Raw genomic sequence first — 17,596 nt, forward strand, 5'->3', positions numbered from 1 at the left:
TTATACTGATGGGAGTGGTCAGGTTGACTTTTGATCACTACATCTGAAGTGCATGTATGTGTTTTATGGCAGAGCTTTTGTAGCTGGTATCAATCTTTTGACTGGGGAAAGTTTGAAGTTCTTTGGTTGTCGTGGGGATCTATAGTCAGAGATTTATGCAAACTGCTGTCATATGTGACACTGGACTAGGATCAGTATTTAAAGTCCATATTCATTTGATGTTTTTCATCAAGAATCTGTTGGGGCCGCACAGATGCCAATGAGTGCTGCTTTATTTTGGGCTCAGGGTGAGGTTCCAAATGTCCCTTGCACTTTGGAAATCATAGAAGCCAAAGTTAGGGTGGACCAGAGGTCTTAATGCTGTCTCAAGACAAAGTGGCACACCTGAGAATCTGACAGTGCAGTCATAGTCCAAAAAGATATTCCACAAGCCCATATTTTATAGTATCAGGACTACAAAATATTGAACGCAGAGCTCTCTCAACAGCCCATGAGATGAGGAGTCATGCAAAAACTCAGGTTTGGCATTGCTTTATGGCTAATGACAATCTGTAGTCTTCGTTTAAGGTGAAGGTGGCCATCTCCAGAAGCCTTGGGTGCTTCTCATGAAATGTTCTTCGAGGACACCTCTTGATTTAAGTTTGGGAATGCAGCATGTCTTTGAGATGGGAACTATGCTCCTTGGTACTGAAGAGGACAGCAGTTAATGCAGGGGCTTTGTACTGGCCTGGAGGACAGGGAATGACATTTTTTTTAGTCAGAGGATAATTGCTAGTTTTGTGGGAGGCTGCTGGTCTAGTCTTAATAGCTGGATTATGAGAGAGCCTGTGCATCTCCTGGACTAGAGGGAGCCCTAATCTGATTTGGTATGGCCCTTCCTATGTTCCTAGGTGCTGAGCAACCTCATTTTGCATTGACTAATGGATTGTAAGGTTAGTTTCTTAAATAATCTAAGGATTCTGATGGCTGCTTTGAGGATGATCTAAGTCCAGGGTAGCCATGCACAATCTTAGTGTAAGAGAAGCTATTTAAAGGCTTTAAGGAACTCATTTAATCCTACAACAAAACTAACCTAAATCACTATAATTAAAACCCATCATTCAGTGCAAATAAAATGAAAAAAAAAAAAACAACTTGTATTAAATAAGTGTGGGGATGACCAGAATAAAATGGTCATTGACTGTCAGTAAAATCTGATTTCCACTCATTTAAAGGACATTATTTTTTTAGTCTAAAGCGATTTCCATAATCGCTTATCATAGAATCATAGTTTGGAAGAGACCTCAGGAGGTCATCTAGTTCAACCCCCTGCTCAAAGCTGGACCAACCCCAACTAAATCATCCCAGCCAGGGCTTTGCCAAGTCAGACCTTAAAAACCCCCACCATCTCCCTAGGTAACCCATTCCAGTGCTTCACCACTCTCCTAGTGAAATAGTTTTTCCTAATATCCAACCTAGTCCTCCCCCACAGCAACTTGAGACCATTGCTCCTTGTTCTTTCATCTGCCACCACTGAGAACAGCTGAGCTCCATCCTCTTTGGAAACCCCCCTCTTTTGGTTAGTTGAAGGCTGCTATCAAATCCCCCCTCACTCTTCTCTTCTGCAGACTAAATAAGTCCATTCCCTCAGCCTCTCCTTGTAAGTCATGTGCCCCAGCCCCCTAATCATTTTTGTTGCCCTCCACTGGACTCGCTCCAATTTGTCCACATCCTTTCTGTAGTGGGGACCCCCAAACTGAATGCAATACTCCAGATGTGGCCTCACCAGTGCTGAATAGAGGGGTATAATCACTTCCCTCGATCTGCTGGCAATGCTCCTACTAATGCAGCCCAAGATGCTGTTAGCCTTCTTGGCAACAAGGGCACACTGTTGATTCATATCCAGCTTCTCGTCCACTGTAATCCCCAGGTCCTTTTCTGCAGAACGGCCGCTTAGCCCATTGGTCCCCAGCCTGTAGCAGTGCATGGGATTCTTCCATCTGAAGTGCAGGACTCTGCATTTATCCTTATTGAACCTCATCAGATTTCTTTTGGCCCAATCCTCCAATTTGTCTAGGTCACTCTGGACCCTATACCTACCCTCCAGCATATCTACATCTCCCCCCAGCTTAATGTCATCTGTGTACTTGCTGAGGGTGCACTCCATCCCATCATCAAGATCACTAATGAAGATGTTGAACAAAACCGGCCCCAGGACAGACCCCTGGGGCACTCTGCTTGATACTGGCTGCCAACTAGCTATCGAACTACCCATTTGATGATCTAGTCAGCTTTCTATCCACCTTATAGTCCATTCTTCCAATCCATACTTCTTTAACTTGCTGGCAAGAATACTGTGGGAGACTGTATCAAAAGCTTTGCTAAAATCAAGGTATATCACATCCACCACTTTCCCCATATCCACAGAGCCAGTTATCTCATCATAGAAGGCAATCAGGTTGGTCAGGCATGACTTGCCCTTGGTGAATCCATGTTGACTGTTCCTGATCATCTTCTTCTCCTCCAAGTGCTTCAAAATGGATTCCTTGAGGACCTGCTCCATGATTTTTCTGGGGACTGAGATGAGGTTGACCGGTCTGGATTCTCTGGATTCTCCTTCCCTGGATTCTCCTTCCTTCCTTTTTAAAATATGGGCACTATATTTGCATTTTTCCAATCGTCCAGGACCTCCCCTGATCACCATGAGTTTTCAAAGATAATGGCTAATGGCTCTGCAATCACATCAGCCAACTCCCTCAGCACCCTCGGATGCATTGCATCCGGCCCCATGGAATTGTGCATGTCCAGCTTTTCTAAATAGTCCTTAACCTGTTCTTTCACCACTGAGGGCTGCTCACCTCCTCCCCATACTATGCTGCCCAGTGCAGCAGTTTGGGAGCTGACCTTGTCTGTGAAGACGGAGGCAAAAAAAAGCATTGAGTTCTTCAGCTTTTTTCCACATCATCTGTCACTAGGTTGCCTCTCCCATTCAGTAAGGGTCCCACACTTTCCCTGACCACCTTCTTGTTGCTGACATGCCTGTAGAAACCCTTCTTGTTACCCTTCACATCCCTTGCTAGCTGCAACTCCAGTTGTGCTTTGGCCTTCCTGATTACACCCTTGCATGCTCAAGCAATATTATTATACTCCTCCCTAGTCATCTGTCCAAGTTTCTTCTACTTATAAGCTTCCTTTTGGTGTTTAAGCTCACCGAAGATTTCTCTATTAAGCCAAGCTAGTCACCTGCCATATTTGCTATTCTTTCTACACATCAGGATGGTTTGTTCCTGCGCCCTCAATAAGGCTTCTTTAAAATACAGCCAGCTCTCCTGGACTCCTTTCCCTCTCATATTAGCCTTCCAGGCGATCCTGCCCAACAGTTCCCTGAGGGAGTCAAAGTCTGCTTTTCTGAAGTCCAGGGTCCGTATTCTGCTGCTCTCCTTTCTTCCTTTTGTCAGGATCCTGAACTCGACCATCTCTTGTTGTCCATATAATTGAGATTAAGATGTATTGCAAGGGATTTCACAATAAAAAGTTACTTTTATAAGGTCTGTAATTTCTTATTTAACCTTTGCACCCCAGTTACTCCTTTCTCCAATATTCAAATAATTTGGATTCCTTGGAAACTATGTAACTGTAGAGAGAATGGTCTGTATACCATACATATGGTTTTGTTGTCCTCTCTAACTCTTACCTTTTAGGTGTGTCTTTTGAAGCCACTGGCTAGAAAATTTTTTTTTTGATACAGTAAACTCTTGCTAGTCTGCACTAATATCTTAAAGATGCATTGCAAATTCCTAAAATTTGCAAGTATGTGTCTGTCTGTATTTGGAACAGAATAAAAAAAGTGAAGATAAGATTGTATCACAATGTACTTCTTTCATTTTGACAAGTAAAGTCTCTGATTTTAATGATTTGGTAGTTCACAGTGTACCAGTAAAGGTACATATGTATATTAAAAGCGCCAAAGCCTTAGGCATAGGAGGAGACCTCATTTTATCACTGTGCTACTAGGGGGAGGTTTTCAAAGGTTCAATAGCCTTAGGTAGTTACCTCCCATTTGAAAGTCAACGGGAGTTAGGTATTTAACCACCCTTTGTGCCTTAGAAAAACTTTGCCAAGAAGTGGAGAGATCTTACAATTTGTTTGGTATAGATTATAAAGTGGTGAGGTTCTACTGAATTACCCTGAAATCATTGTCCTCCAGCCCCCCTTCCCCAGTTAGGATTGTGACTTGTTACAAAGCAATGAGATTTCTAATCCTTCAGTCAAATTCTGCTAGATGACCGGCAAAACTCACACAAGTAGCTTCTCTTTGTACAAATGATACATGGTTGCTTTTCAGTATAAAGTTATACAGATTCAAGAGTGGATGACTTCTTACAACGGCTTCCTCTATATGGACCACTCAGAAAGGCAGACAGAAGCTGTCCCTTGACAGGCTTTAAAGCCAACTTAATCTCTTGCCCAATGGCCTTTGCTTTCCCATCTCCTCATGTTGTACCATGTCCTGATTTCTGCAAATGGATTAGTCATTCTGAAGTATTGGTTGAATAGTATGGATGAACAGAATTCAGCCTGTGGGTTGTTTGCAAACTGTTCACTTTGAATATCCAGGAGGACTTGTGGCACCTTAGAGACTAACAAATTTATTATCCGAAGAAGTGGGCTGTAGTCCACGAAAGCTTATGCTCTAATAAATTTGTTAGTCTCTAAGGTGCCAGATATGCATCCGAAGAAGTGGGCTGTAGTCCACGAAAGCTTATGCTCTAATAAATTTGTTAGTCTCTAAGGTGCCACAAGTCCTCCTGTTCTTCTTTTTGCGGATACAGACTAACACGGCTGCTACTCTGAAACCTTTGAATATCCAGTATTTCTTTTTGGTGTGCAGTTGGCCACAGAATATTGTTTCTGCTCTCTGAATGAAAGGTGAAACCATTTTGAAGAGTAAAATGAAGAATGTCTACTACTGTCCACTTGTGAATGTGGGAGTGTTTGCAAAGAGCAGCTATTCCCCAAATATCTGTCTAAACAAAAAACTGTTTGACTGAGATTTGTAAAGAGGCAACGGATACAGTTGAACCAAATAGCCATTTCGAGTTTGAGCATTTGCAAATACTTTCTTTGCAGAATTTGATTTAGTTCTAAATAACATATGCACTGGGCACCTATAATGGTAACCAATTGTCTTTGATAACACAATAACATTACCTCAATATTCAATGTTTTTTAAGTGTTTTCTATATAGGGCATACTGCAAAAAATGGAAATAACCTAATCTCTGTCTCTAGGGAAAAACTGGCATGTTTAAAGGGAGACCACTATAGTATGTGTGTAAAATGGAGGTTAAAAAGGTTCCTGCTTTTTTTTGTCTGGGGAATACGTCACCTTACGAGTCTCTGAAGACTCTTGAGGAACTTCTGCTGATTGGTGAACTTGTTCATCCTGACGGTCTATTACCTCCTTTGTTTTGACATATTTTCACTCTCCTCTTAATGTTTCCTGTTTTCATGAATCTTCCCCTTCTGCTGTATTTTCCTGTATGTCTTTTGTCTCCCAGATGTTGTATGATTGGCTATTTCGGTCACTCTTTGTGTACTACAAAATTGAAAAGAAGAAGGGGAAAAAAAAGCAATGGAAAAATCCCGTATTGGAGAGGCACTATATTTTCCATGCACAAGTCACATGTTTAATAAAACACATTCTACCAATATTTAAAAAATATCTAACTAAAATATTGCAGAACTGGCCATTGTTTTACCATATTAAAGCATAAGTGAACTGAGAGCACAAATGATTAGTGTATTCATTCAAAATAATAAATATTAACTTGCATCTTAATGGGCAAGAGTTTGTTTTAAAAAGACAATGGTTAACAATACAATGGTATTATAAGCTATTAATATGTATCCAATATTTAAACCTATAAATATTGTCTCATGAGACTGCTAAGGAACTCTAAACATTCCTTTATAAGAGTAGTGGTAGAAAGTGCCATAATAGTAGTGTTGAGTAATACACTATGGCCAAGATTTCAAACAATCGGTGCCTAAAGTCAGAAGACTTTAAAAAAAAAAAGTACTCAGCACTGGCCCAATTGTGCTCCCATTGAAGTCAAAGATGTATTCGACTTCAAATTTTAAATAAATAAATAAAATTAAAAATTAATGGAGATATCCCATCTCCTAGAACTGGAAGGGACCTTGAAAAGTCATCGAGTCCAGCCCCTTGCCTTCACTAGCAGGACCAATTTTTGATTTTGCCCCAGATCCCTAAGTGGCCCCCTCAAGGATTGAACTCACAACCCTGGGTTTAGCAGGCCAATGCTCAAACCGAACAGTTAGGCCAATGTTGAGAGTTTTTGAAAATTCCCCACTAATTGCATGTATGTGAGCCATTAAATGAGTAGCCTGATCTCTAAGCGTGCTTAGACTTCCCACTGAAGTCAATTGAAGCTGTTGGGTGCTCAGTAAAATCAGGCACTTAGGTAAGTAGCCTAACTTTAGACTCCTCCTCTTGAAAATTTTGGCCTACAATTTTAGATCCCAATCCTGCAAACCCTTACTTACATGAATAGTTCCTTGGCTACCAGTGGGCTGCTCACTTTTGTCTAGTCTCATTCATATAAAGTGTATCCTTACGCTGGTGCTTAGTGATTTGTATGGGCGTTAAGGGCCTGGATCTGTCCTGGGCTCCTTTTTCCAGGCTATACCCTTGGTTTGATATGTCTACATTTCCTATATTTGACAGTTACTTGCTGAACACTTCAAAAATGTGATGAAAAGTATAGTTAAAGTGTGTACCCTGAGTGAGTGCTCCTGTACTATGGGCAACCACCCTCTACCTTTGAACTCTGGGCACCAACCAACAGACGTTTCCGGGGCAACAACAACAACAAAATATGGTGCAAACATGCCTGTCTCATCGGTTACATCCAATCCTACCAGTGGTCTCTGGCATAGGTGGTTTCTCTGTCTCTCTAGAGAAAAGGAATGATCTCTCCACCAGGAACCCAGAAGAGTGGTTGCTGGGGAACCATTATTTGTTTCCTCTTCATCCATTTCACTCATCATTAACCTGTCTCCCTCCTTTTCCATCTCTCTTCTTGTGCCCCACAGTCTCCTCCTGTCCTATAACAGCTCCTACATTCACCTACCCCATATTTTCCCTTACTCCATTACTGCCTTCTATTCCTCACATTCTCCATCCATCTCCTATTTCATTTCCCCCCCATTCTCTCTTTTGCTATCCACACACACTTCCTCAGGTTTCTGCAATTTCCAAACCGTAGAATACAAGAGGTGGCCAGCTTTAGTAAGGGCAGCCTAACTGTCACGTGTAACAGTCATCTGAGCTGAGGGCAGCCTGGCTTCAGCCCCACAGGAAACAATGGGAGATGATGGCCATCGGTAATAAGGGCACCTGGCAATTCTGCTCCCATTTTCTTGGGCCCTCATCTGCCACATCCTACTTACAATTCAATATTTTCACATCTTGTGTCCAGCAGACCCTCTATGTGAGCTTTTTATAGGGATAGGTGGAGTGTGCTAGGTAGCTACTTTCTGCTGTCAAGACTTGATGTGTGTGGGTTTTCCTAGCTACCACTAGATCTTTGAATGTAGGTGCAAGTGAGGAGAAAACAGGGTCTGACGCTGGGGGAGAGGAGGAGGAAACCAGCTTTCAGTATTACACATAGGAGCATGCAGTAAATCATTCCTCAGCCACAGAGCATGAGTATGTGATTCTATGAGATTTGACTCCTGGAGGCAGAATGGGAGACCTGGGGAACCAATGTAAGGGACAAGGAAGGGATCTAGTGACTGGACCAGACTGGTTGCATAGATGCATGTGGGAGCAGAAGGCCCCTTACTAGGAAGTGAAGCACCAGCCAGGCATTTTGTAACCTGTGGTTAGAGATCTGAACCATAGCAAGAAATTGGCCTCCATGGATTTGAATTGGATCCCAAACTGCAGGAAGTGGATGGGGAAGTTGGGAAGATGCTGAGGGTACTGCCCCATGGGTACATTTTGATGGCTATAGCTTGGGATATGCCATATGCGGAGGTGGAGGGAGGAGCTATGATGGGAAGTGGAATTGGATTGAGGTTGTACTAGATTTTACTGCAGAGCTCACTTCAAATATGGGAGAATCCGTAGTAGTGATATTCGTATCTGTTTAAAAACCAGAAAACAACCCATCTTTATTTTTTCTTGCATTAGCATTAGTACTGTAAGAGAGCGTGGCCATCTCAGATAGCGCAGCCTGGGTATTTGCAACTCAATGTCAATCCCACTCACATGCTCCTGCTCCAATAGTGCAGGCCCCTACCACTAAAGAAACCCCCGTTGTTGTTGGTATGACCCACAAGTCAGTATGTCAGAGGTGCCTCCTCTGTGCCTGCTCTACCGAGGATACAAGTCTGTTACAGCCCCAGCTGGAGAGCCTGGGCTCTTTAACATCAGCTCCTGCTTTTAGCTCTGGAGGTCCCTACTTCCATTCCTGGTGGGTCAGCCAAGATGGAGGCTATCATTTTACTGTGCAGTAGCTGCCGCCTCACCTAGTGTGGCTTGAACAGTCTGGGATGTAAAACTCCTGTCCTGGGTAAGTGCCATTCTGTTTAATGTCCCAGCGATGTTGGCAGCGGTGTGGCAGGCAACCGTAGTGCTGCTCTTCCCTCAGCAGCCCCCTAGCCTTGCTTCTGCTGGTGGACTCTTGGCTATAGGCAGCCAGCTCCGAAGTCTGCCCCCTGCAGACGCCTCTCAGCTGTGCTCAGGATGCTCCCACTGAAGCTGATTAGCGGGTGTGGCATGGCAGCAACAGAAGTCAGAACCTGGGGAGGGAAGGAGATGAAAAGTGGATGAGGACGAACCATATGTGACTTTTTTCAACAGTAATAGGGACTGAGTTAGGGTGATTGCATAGGGAGGAGGATGCTAGGCTGGGCCATTCCCTGAAGGAACAGACACTCTGAGGATCAGATTTACTCTGCTCCACTGACCCTGTTCCTTTGTGAGGGAGAATGGCAGAGCTGTCTTTCTTATGCTGGCTGCTTTTGGTCCCCAGCACTGGCAGGAGCTGGCTTGTTATCTTGCCTATGGCAGAATCTCCTGTTACTGCCTCATCTCCTTGTCCCTGCAGGTAGCTTCCAGTCAGCCTGGCTGCTCCTCACTAAGGGGATGTAGAGGAGTTGCTGCTGCCCTTAGTGGAAAGAACTGCTCATGCCAGTGCTGAAGACTGATAAATGAAAGGCACCCATCTGGCTTTCCCTAACGCAGGATCAGTTTCAGTGACCCAGGCGGATTCCCGTCCTCCACGCGTGTCAAACCTCTTAGCACAGCCACGATATTTAAATCTGGTGCCTGTTCACAGGTGAAAAATATTCACTAATGAAATCTTAGCTAGTGCCAGAAAGGAAGAAAACTTGCTAAGGGTTCTATAACCAAATTGTTCATGGTGAAGGATCATTGCAAGACTGTGATGCAGTTTGGGTAACATGGTTCCAACGTAATTGGGTCCCATCCATATATTCAAGACCAAAGAGTGGCATGATTTTTTCAAACCCATCTACATAAGTGTAACCTTTTTCTCATGTGTTATTGGCAGCTGCCAGGGCTGGGTTCACATAGGTAGGGGTTCCTTTTAAAATTAGCAAATACCACCAGGTTGAGGCCCCCAACCCAAAACTATCTTCTTTGGGTGTCCTTAGCAAATTATACTTCCCCCCCCCCCCCCCGGCAATTACTGAGTCTGTTTATGAAACAAGGGCATAAGGGGACACAGAATCAACTTGGGGAAAACATGAAACAATACATATAAATCAATAATAACTAAAACAAACAAACAAAACCTTCCTAAACCCATTCCCCAAGTATCTTTGGCATTTGTCCTTTAAGTCAGTTCCCCAGCTACTGGTGCGGACATCCAGTAATTATTTGTCCCTTTAACACATTGCTTCCCCCTCTGCTACACCCCACTCATGGTTTGGTGTCAATGGGTAGCATAGTTCTAGAGTCCAGGATTGTACTCAGGCAGACTTGCCTCCAGCCCCTACAGGAAGTGTGCTCTGGTGATCCTATGCTAAGGCTCCTCCACGTTAACACAGCTAGAGTGATTTCAGCTTTATTGGTGTTGGTTGGGGGGCCCTCACCAGAGGTCAGTTCTGTTGCCATATGCTGTGGCTTCAGCTCAAAGCCACCTCTGTGTTATCATCTTTTGTTGTGCAGTCACCTCTGTATCATCTCTTTGCAAAATCTTCAGTGGCGGGGGCTCTATGGCATAGAGAACCCTTGAGCAGAGTCCTTGCCACAAGTTAGGAGTCTCAAATCCCTTTCCCTTTCTTTTCTAAGGGTTAGTCCCACTACCCAACCAATTCAGATTTCATATACAGTTCTGGTAATTCACCAGCGTGCCCTGGGGAGAATTTCTGGATAGAGGCTTATTATGCAAATAAACTCTCTGTAGCTGTACTTACTGCCATTCACCAACAGGTGGTGGAAAAGAACTCCTCCCCCTCTTGTTTATCTAAAGGTGTGGGTAAAATGTTTATGAAGCTGACCTTGGCCATTCTTTCTTGAGTTCACCAAAAGACGGGGGCATGCAGCTCATTCCCCTATGGAACTTCCCCTTTTCACCAACAGATAGTACTAGTGAGCTCCCTACCCCCTAAATTTTTGTTAGCCCTGCAGCTATTGAGTAAGGTGCTTGGGTGCTTTTGAAAATCCCGCTGGATATTGCTAAGTTGTTGGGGCAGTATCATGTCATAACTCAGCCCCCTGACAGGTGGCTTTTGGCAGGGGAAGCAGGCCTTTCAAAGTTTGGGCACATTGCTGGCAGTTAGCTCTTCTCTTCAAACCCCATGTAGTGTTTTCTATCTCCTCTTAAAAAACAATGCTACCTGGGATTTCTTTCACGTCCAGTTGGAAAGCTTTTGTAATGGGAAATGGTAATGAGGCTTAGTAAGAATTTTTTTTCTCCCCCCAAGAAAAGGTGTCATCTGGTGCTTGCTTTTGGAGTTGGTCGCTCATGGAGGTTTCTAATTCAAGGTCTTAATTTTTGTAAAGTGTGAATTACAAGAAGTCAGAAGAATGATGCAAAGAGCATTTAATAATGCACATTCACAAAAGAAGTGGTGTAACTACATTAATTAGGCAAGTCTTGCGTAAAGATACAATGTAATTATATATTTGAGACAGTTAATTAGGGAGCTACTTGGAAATTTCAGTGAATATTAAGGTAATTATACATAAATACTATAACCATTAAGACTGCACCCATAATGAAAGCAATAACTAATTACATAAATAACAGCATACTTATGTTTTTACATTACCAACACCTAACAATACTTCCTCTTTTTTCCCTCTCCCTTTGCCATGCAAATGACAAAACTTCCATTTTTAATTCAGATATTCTTGCAAATTGTCAAGGAAACAATGATCTTTCCTCTTGATTTCTTTCTCTAGAGAAACCTGTGGCAACTGCAGTGATACACACCTAGCAGGATGAAACCCAACTGTACTGTGGATGTCCGTCGTCTGAATGGTGAGTTTATGCTATTTGAGCCCCATCCTGCCAGAGTGTCACGCACCCTTGTGTCCCACTGAAGTCAAGATCTCAAAATCTTTATGAGGAAATAGCATAAGAACAGTATCAAGACTGGCTTAAAATACTACTGGGACTTTGAGTGCAACACTCTTACTGATGGATTTAGGATACAGATGAATTGGCTCCAGTGATAATTGAGGGCACTCAGCACTTTACAGGATTGGGCCTATATGCAAATATTTGATTCATGGTTAAATTCTTTCAGGATTTTGTAGTCTCTGTCAGCTTCTCACATTCACAACAGCTGCACAATGCTTCCCTGAAGCTGGAAGATGCTAAAGGCAATTGAGCACTGAGGTTTGAATACTAAACGTGTAAAATACCCAAATCATCATTCTCTGCTCCTGTAACTTCAACTGGATGAAAACTCAGGCCCAGTAAACTCAAAAGCAGAGCTTTGCTAATAAGTCAACCTAAGGAGCAGGCCTACACTAGTTTAGTCAGGAGAGAGAACTGTTTTATCTGAACAAGTTTATCATGTTAATAATAATACTTTGCAGTTTCCATCCGAGGCTCTCAAAACTCTTTACACACACTACTGAATTAGGCCTCACAAAGGCTTGTGAGTTAGTGAGCCATTTACAATTTTGTTTTACAGGTGGGGAAACTGAAGCACCAAGAGCTTAAGTAACTTGTCCAAGTCAGCACAGGCTGTCTGTGGCAGAACTTTAATCCAGGCCTCCTGGCTCCAGGTCCTTCAGTGTGTTTTAGTTACAAGAGTATCCTTCCTCCTGCAAGAGGGCCATGGTAAAGAAACAAGCTGAATGGGGCCTTGTGATACTTTTCTTTTCTTTTTATTGTCAATCTTCTTTGAATAATTAAATTGACTGGTTAGAGAGTATAGTGCAAAAAGGGATTCTGCCTTTAGCAGTATGTCCAGTGGAACAGACTTTGATATTATGACATTTGCATCACAACACCATGATTCTTTCAATCTGTGATGGCTCCTGTCTGTGTCGGATCTGAGCTCGACTCACCACACTGCAGAATAAGGTCGTGATTAAAGCTGGTGAGGAACATTTTTCATTGAGAAATGCTGATTTGTTGAAACTGCCAAGTTTTGGTTTCAGTGGTCTGGAAGGGAGAGAGACCAACTGCCCCCTGAATAGCCAACAGCCCAGTGGTTAGGGCACGCCCCTGGAATGTGATATCTCCAAGTATCAGCCTGAGCAGGGACCTGTTAAATATTCACTGGGCCAGAAAGAGAATCAGGCAAGCTGGAGATTTGAACCTGGCTCTCCCACATTTCACATGAGTGTCCTCTCCAGGCTAAACAGTCTATTTTTCTGGTCCAATGACTATTTATTATTATACAAAATTGTACAGTTCCACAGTAGAGATTGGGAGAGACTGATTGATTCTATAGTCATAGCCCAGTGGTTATGGCACATACCAGTGCTGGGGTAGACCCAGGTTCAAGTCTTGTTCTGAACCAGTTTCTTCTGGAGTGGGAGGGTCTCTCTTGTTTTTTCATTAAAAATGTTAAAAGGATTTTGCTTTGTTCCGATGCAGAATGAAAGCAATTCTTGAAACCTTGACATTTTTTGCAAACCAGGCTTCTTGTTTTCCAAACTAGCTATGATGCAAAGTTCCACTGACTGCAAATACCAATTTGGGGATCTCTGCAGGCTTGCTGGACAATTCTATCCCACCAGACCATCTGGATCAGATTATACTTACACCAGGTCCTTGTATACACTGGGATTTTAGGGTGTAACTACACTGGGGCAAGTGTAGGCGTGGTTTACAACAGTGCAACATGATTTGCACTGGTGCAATTTATCCCAGGGTCTGAAATCAGGGTAAATGGCACCAGTGCAGATTGCCTGTATTTTCTCAAAACATCATTGTGGCCAATGGAACTTCATGAACATCAGAACCTTGTTCTTCACTGTGGTGATTCAGATACTATGGGGATACTAGTGGTGATGGTTAAGAACCCAGAAAGACAGCGTCATGCTGTTGTGATGAAAAATCACACTGCATGAGTGTAAACCATGTCTGTGCTATCGGTTTACACCACAGCTAAAATCCTAGGGTAGACCAGGCCCTACGCTTACATGACATTGATGTGATTCCATTAATTTACACTACCCCTGATTTCCACAGATGTCAGTGAGATTGGGATGGTGCCTCTGTCTTCACTTGTGATGGCTAGACACTGAACACTGTACAGAGCTATTGAAAGGCGGGTAAATTAACAAAGGTGAATTAGTTCATGTGGGAAAATGATTCAGTAGAGCCACGGTTCTGCACTTCAATTCTACATACTCAGCAAGCTTGGGAAGATGATCTCATGCTCTTGATTTTTGGTTCACCCTCATACTGGCCAATCAGTATAAGAGATGGGTCCGACTCACAAGCCCAGATCAAAGCACTCCTGAACTTTGTGGAAATTTAGATCCAGATTGTTTGTTGTTTGTATGACAATAGTGCCCAGAGAGCCCACATCAGTTTTGGGGTCTCATTATGCGAGGTGCTGTAGTACAAAATTTGGGCTACAAATCCAAACTTTGTGGATCTTTTGCCTAATTCATCAACAAGTGTTTCTCTGAAAGCCTTCCTAATACTTTATATCTAATTTATAGTTCTCATGTTTTTTCCTTATAAATCTTTTTGGGTCATTTGCAGCTAAGTCAAACAAACAGTCGTTTATCATGTATGGTCCTACGAGAATATCCAAAAGGACAGCAGTGGATCAATAATTCTCCAAGTACTTGTTTAACCACTAAAAACAATAGCTCAGAGTCATTGACCTCTGCTATTGAGATCTCGCAATTCAATCAATTTATAGATGCCATGTAGCTATTGAAAGACCTGCTGATAATGGATGATACTTGACAGAATTCATAGGTGTGAAAGGAGGTTTACCAGAAACTCAGTAGCCATGCATGTGGCTTGTTGATTGACAGCCCTGACAGGCCAAAGGTTACCCATAGAATATAGCCCCCACCCCCGGCCTGGGCTGGGCTGTTCTCTCTGACCCTTCTCTAAGCTCATGATATACAGCATCGGCTAATATATCATTAACTTGCAACACCACAGTGTTGGGATTAAGACCTAGAGGGCTTTATCTCCACTTTATTAATGTCAATTAAAAGCTGCATGACAATTTTTTTTAAACTTGTTGATGTAAAGAAAGTTAGAAATCTCTTCTAGCTCCACCATAGATTGTTGTCAGGCTCTTTGCTTTTTGTAATCTGCCCATGCAGCTGTATATTATCATTATTTTGTTTCAAATCCAGCTTTCAATTTATCAACAAAAGAGCAGGTAAGGCTATATGTAAATAAAAATGAAGGACACTTCCAGGTTGGATTCCCCCCCCCCCCACACTGATTGCCAAGAAAGAGTCAGAGGGTTTAAAAATAGAACAAAATTGTCTGCTAGTGATTTTTTTTTTTAAAGCCCAATTATCTACAAAAAGTTTTGAAACCAGTTTTAATTACTGCAAACTTTCCTCCCAGGTAATTAGTAGGTCAGGTATTAAGATTCTCCCCACTCCTCTTTAGGAGATAGGCATTCCCTCTAGGAAGTTAATTTCTCTTGCTGAACTTGTTTGGCATAGGTCTGATGGTTCTAATGGGATGTTTCATACCCCTTGTCTCTCTGCATAGCCTTGGTAATTTTTGTCAATATGGACAGTGTAATAGCACCTGGTGAGTGCTGTAAAGCTGAAACCAGCCCTATTAGCTTCTATTGAGATCTCAGACTGCATTGGGAAGAAATCTACAAACCAAAGAATGAGTCATGTGTAAAGTCCCCGCTCCTTCAACAATCCTAACACTCAGTGAGTGTACAGTACAATATGCAACAGAGAGTCCTGTGGCACCTTTAAGACTAACATGTATTGGAACATAAGCTTTTGTGGATGAATGCCCACTTCGTCAGATGCATTCACCCACGAAAGCTTATGCTCCAATACATCTGTTAGTCTTAAAGGTGCCACAGAACCCTCTGTTGCTTTTTACAGATCCAGACTAACACGACTACCCCTCTGATACTTGATACAGTACAATATGTTTATTCTAGCCCCATTTAACCACAACTTTTTATTGACATCTCACTTATATTCACCAGGGATGAATCACTTATTCACTAACTTCCTCTCCAGGACAAGGATCTCAGTTTTTCACATGAAAATTCCAGTTCCCCTATAAATAAAATAGATAGACTATCTTTTTTTAAAACATACGTCTTAACTTATTGTCTGAAGAACCTTAAACTCAAACAGGTTAAAGTTTCACAGACACTTTTCTGATTTTTTTTTTAAACATACAAATGTATCTACTGGAGTGTCATACAGAAGGCTTTCTGTCAATTAACGGTCCACTGATATAATCACAGATTCTGAGAATGTTTCTTGACTCACTGAAGCCCTCTAGTAGCTCTCGATCAGTTGAAGTTTCCGAAAGCTCTGTTCTGCCGAAGGCACTGTAATGGGACCAGTCAGAATGATGGTCTATACTACACAGGTGTCCGAGTCAATCTGCCGTGATCCGTCTTTATAATAAAATTCACCTTTCTAGTGGTTATGAAGATGTAGGGGCAGATTCTTTCTTGCGACAGATCTCTGTTTGGTACTGGAGAGAAGGGTGGGATGGTAGGGAGCTGGAATCTGCTCCTGGATTCTGAGGGCCACCTTGGCCCCAGTGCCATTCAGCCAGATCTCTATAAATTACATAGATTGGGATAGCAGAGTAGAAATCTGCCACGCTTCCTTCTGCACAGACACCTCCCTTCTTGCCCCCACATGCTCCCTATGCCACAAAGTGAGGGCAGAGGCAGGGTCCAGCAACAGTATAGATTCACTAGCAAGCGAGGAGGAGAATTCTCTGCTGGCTATTTGCATCTGTCTTACGGCCCCCTTTTTGTCATGAGTGGTGCAAAGGAGCTGTACACGGGCTAGAGCAGTGGCTCTCAACCTTTCCGGAGTCCCATTTGTCTTGTGTATCCCCAAGTTTCACCTCACTTAAAAACTGCTTGCTTACAAAATCCGCCGTAAACATACAAAAGTGTCACAGCACTGAAAAAATGCTGACTTTTTCATTTTTACCATATAATTATAAAATAAATCAGTTGGAATATAAATATTGTATGTACATTTCAGTGTATCGTATATAGAGCAGTATAAACAAGTCATTGTCTCTACTGACTTCGCTAGTGATTTTTATGTAGCCTGTTGTAAAACCAGGCAAATATCTAGATGAGCTGATGTACCCCCTGAAGGACCTCTGCATACCCCCAGGGGTACACGTACCCCTGGTTGAGAACCACTGGGCTAGAGAATCTGGCCCAATATCTGTATTGTTTTGGAAAGATTTTGTGGCTGCTTTGTCAATTCCTGATCATCAAAGTCAGAATGATTCTTCGTATTTCCTATTGCTATTTCTCTGAGAGCCCCACAGCAGTGCCAGCGTTCTATGCCCTTTTATTAGTCCTGAGCCTACAACTTTTTCGGTGAAGCCGGTGTGGCTCCAGATGGGTACAGGAGTCCACCCGCACTCGGGAAGTTACTGGATTGGAGCCTTTGTTTGCCATTTTAGGATATGTCTATACTGCAATCCATGGGGTTGCATGCAGTATAGACATACCCTTAGTCTGTGGACTCTGAGGCACAGGCCGTCTTTGTCCTTGTGTTTTGTACAGCCCCAAGCACATTAGTATCAGTACTAAGTAGTAATAATAACAATTAATAATAGTGACTTAGAATGTAAGTTTCAACCTTAATTATATGTTGTGTGTGCTGGCCATGTATGCTATAACAGACATTAGTATGTATTTATGTATACATACACACACACACACAGTGTATCTGTGCTTTTGTGAATCAGCTTGTAGGTGTTGAGTAGTGGGAGGGGCATGGCAGCACATAAATCCCATGGAAACTGCTCATTATTTTTAAATGAAGACAAAGCAACTGAGTTTAAATCCACAAGGCAGAAGAATTATGGTGCATGAGCCTGAAATTTAGGAAGAGAACTTGCATTGCAGGCGGTTCAATTGGGAGCAAA

General features: G+C 42.6%; 1 protein-coding gene across 2 annotated transcripts in view; it reads left to right on the top strand.

Annotated features, from left to right (window-relative positions):
- The window catches only part of RPS6KC1 (ribosomal protein S6 kinase C1), a 197,417-nt gene that overhangs the window by 150,895 nt on the left and 28,926 nt on the right, over positions 1 to 17,596 (top strand). The window contains exons 16-17 of one of the 2 annotated variants that reach the window (XR_006174385.2): positions 11,443 to 11,521; positions 12,183 to 12,326. The gene's annotated coding sequence lies outside the window, so the exon portion shown is untranslated. Of the gene's footprint in view, positions 1 to 11,442; positions 11,522 to 12,182; positions 12,327 to 17,596 lie in introns of those variants that run through there. The other variant, XR_010599874.1, reaches the window with a different exon arrangement.

The sequence above is a fragment of the Chrysemys picta genome, chromosome 3 (genome assembly GCF_011386835.1).
Source record: "Chrysemys picta bellii isolate R12L10 chromosome 3, ASM1138683v2, whole genome shotgun sequence".
Taxonomy (NCBI): domain Eukaryota; kingdom Metazoa; phylum Chordata; order Testudines; family Emydidae; genus Chrysemys; species Chrysemys picta.